This window comes from Ixodes scapularis, unplaced genomic scaffold (assembly GCF_016920785.2).
Source record: "Ixodes scapularis isolate PalLabHiFi unplaced genomic scaffold, ASM1692078v2 ptg000058l_1__unscaffolded, whole genome shotgun sequence".
Taxonomy (NCBI): Eukaryota; Metazoa; Arthropoda; class Arachnida; order Ixodida; family Ixodidae; genus Ixodes; species Ixodes scapularis.
The window spans coordinates 1,846,024-1,849,371 of NW_024609900.1; positions in this window are offsets into that span (position 1 = coordinate 1,846,024).

The following is a 3,348-nucleotide window of genomic DNA, read 5'->3' on the forward strand; positions in this document are numbered from 1 at the left end:
AATTGACATTTTTCAGCACAAATATGTTTTTATTGACAAGCGCTAGGGCAATGAAATTAGCTACAGATATAGTGCTTATAATTGGTAATATGCAGAAAAAAATTTAATGTTGTGTGAAAAGTTTTTGTTTAGATATTTTATATCAAACGTAGCACTTTTTTGTGCTTTGAGTCATCGTAGTTCAAATGCCGCTGAGGAAATATTTAAACTACGATAAAATATTTTATAACATTTAGAGCTACAATGGTTGCCCAAGAGGTGGACGATGGCTTTTTTTTCATTTTCAAAGTCATAACGCTCCAGGAGCCCTTCAAACTTACCTGTTTTTGACGCATATCTTTTTCGACATCAAACAGATTTATCGGCATCTACTAACATTTATTGTTTGGAATAGACATACATTGCGATGTATTAAATTTTCACAATGATCTTGCTTTGGTTTCCGAATAGGTGTAGAGCTTAGCTAATTTTAAAAACAATTAAAAACTGTTTGGGTGTTTTGTTGCGCTACCTGGCGGATGGCAGACAAAGTGCTGATTTCTAGTGTTCGAAAAATTTCCGAGGGCGGCGTTGGCGTCTGTATCATCATCAATCGCCGGGTCTTTTTACCTTCACAATTAAAAAATATATTGGAAGATTTACTATCGATAAATGAATGGTTTAAGTTCTGGGTCAGGTTAATAAACTAAGACAAATAATTACACACGCGTAGCGTGATATAATGTGTTAATTATTCGATATGATTGAAATCAATAAACAATAAAGACGAAGAGGAAAATAATACACCCGAGTTTACTTCATGCCTAGAGTCACTGAATGAGCTTTAAGGTATCGGCACTCCGTTCCCCAAAATTGTTTTGTGCGCCACCATTTTGGGTCCTGTTCAGTGCAAACGCAACTGCCGATCGTCATGATCCAAAAGCACGACTTCCTCAGCATTAGATGCGGTGCTAGGAAGCTGATGCAATATTGTAATGCTCTGTCGCGGATAGTTTAGACATTTGTGGGGGACGGAAAAGCGTTTCCTGTGATTTTAAATAAAGCTTCAGGTAACTGGCAACCATGATTTTAAGCCACAATATGGCCAAGTGTCGTTACTCTGAACCGTAGCTAATTTACTGGCACAAGCGGGAACAATGAAGAAGAGGCAGGTGTCAAAAGGTAGTGGCTTGTGGAATCCACGGGGCTTACGTCTTGGCCCCTCCAGGTATTAGAAGCCTCTTGAACAAGAGCATGAATAGTGTCATTAAATAAGCTACGCGTCAGAGTAGCGACACTTGGCCATATTGTTGCTTCAAATCATGGTTGCCAGTTATTTGAAGCATCTGAAATCACAAGAAACGCTTTTCCGTCTTCCACTTTAAACAGTGTGCGATAAAGCGAAGCAACTTTACATGAGCTTCCTAACACCGAATCTAATGCTGAGGATGTCGCACTTTTGAATCATGACGATCGGCTGTTGCGCCTGCTCTGCACAAGAGGAGGAAGCGGCCAGGTAGGAGAAACGCGGGTTTTATGTGCGACCGTTCTAACCGTCTCAAAAGAGAAAACGCGCGAGCTTGCGCTGGTTAAAAAAAAAAAAAAGGCATCCAAAGAAAAGAGGCGGCACGCTGTTCTCTTTGTTATTATGCGTCTAATTGCAAATTGTTGTGTGTATGTTTATACAGCCGGAAGTTAGTCCGCCTTAGTGGGCGTCTGACTCTCAGCTGTAGATGAGCAATTTAGCCAGTGCGGTACAACCGCAAACCTGGTGTCTTTAACGTGCACCACGCAGTAGTGATACACGACCACACGCCGGTAGGATGCTCTTCCAGATCGAAACGGGCAGGGGCGGGGTGGCTTCTGCAGCGCGAGCTTTCGCTTCAAGCGCTCCGAGCTGGTGTGCGCTAGACCATGCACTCGGCCACCGACCCCCCCTTGTGCGTCTAATTTATATACAGGTATAAGTATTTGCAGATCGACGATGGACGTCGATCGTCCTGAGGTAATGTAACGTAATAACATTATATAAATAATAAACTTGTTGAAGGACTCAACGACTCAATTTTTTAATTCTTGGATTGTAATATGGCCGTAGCCTATTGTACTTGCTGTTGATGAAGAGCAATATGAGGTGACGAGGTAATGATTAAATGATGAGGCTCTATAAGGACGACGACATTAGTGAGTGTCGAACCACAACGTACAGTGCCATACTTGTTTCAAGTATCGTGTACCCAAAGACTTTCTTCTCCCGCAACAGAATATGGTAGAATCAATGAGGATGCTACTTTACAACTGTACGTGGAACAGGAAAACTGCACTGTGCAGAAGTGCGGCTTATTCCGATTAATAGGAGGGACGGATTTCTAGCAGCATTCCCTGATTGATTACTTGGAACAAATGGCCTCATTGACGTAAAGTGTACCCGTTCCAAAAGATTCTTGAAGCATACTTAAACCGCAAAGGAGTATGAGGCGAAAAATAATAAAAAGGAGCCTGGTGTGAAAGGTCCAAATCACCCACCATGGCTTCTACTATCAAATACAAGGGCAGTTACACAATACACAAAAAGAGTTTTGTGATTTAGTTATATTTACACTCAAGGACGTTGATATCCAACGTATACAGAGAGATGACACCTGCCGGTCAACCAACATAGAGCCTTTTCTACTCAAGTTTTACATGGAAGGCCCGACTTACGCTGAAATTCCTTACGTAGACGAGTTGTCCGACCGAATAAACTGCAATTACTCCCGATCTGGGAATCTCTCGATCTTCGTTTGTAAGCCATAGTATCATGAGATCTAGGGGTGTGACTCTTCGTCCACCGAATATTTCTTCGGCGGGTGTTTTTACCGTGTAAGAGGAGACCGTCGCGTGCTGCTGGAACAACAACCTGGCGATTCTTCACTGAACTGCTTCTTCCGTAAGCTTCGAAAGGGCTTTTTTTGTTTCGCACACCATCTGTTCTGCATGTTCCTTAGTTGCAGGATGGTATGGTGCACTAATGTGATGCCTGATGCCGGTTTTTTTCTTCAAAAACTTGTTTATTTTGTTTGAAGCAAGATTTGGCGCGTTATTAGAGAAAAGTATTTTCGGTAGGGCAAAAGTAGGTAAAAGAGACCGTAGAGCGTCAATGACATGTTTGGACGTCGTGGCAGGCATCGTGTAAACTTCCAGCCACTTAGAGTACGCATCGCCCATGACTCTGCAGATGCGGATACGTTTCGCCACCCACCGATTGAATAGTGGATCGTTTTCAGTTACTGTTCATGATGGCGTTGGACTCAAGGAAGACCTCGAGTCTTTCCAGAAAGTTGGCCTAGGTGCCAGGACTTTTGTCGAAAGCGGTAAGTGTTCGAAACG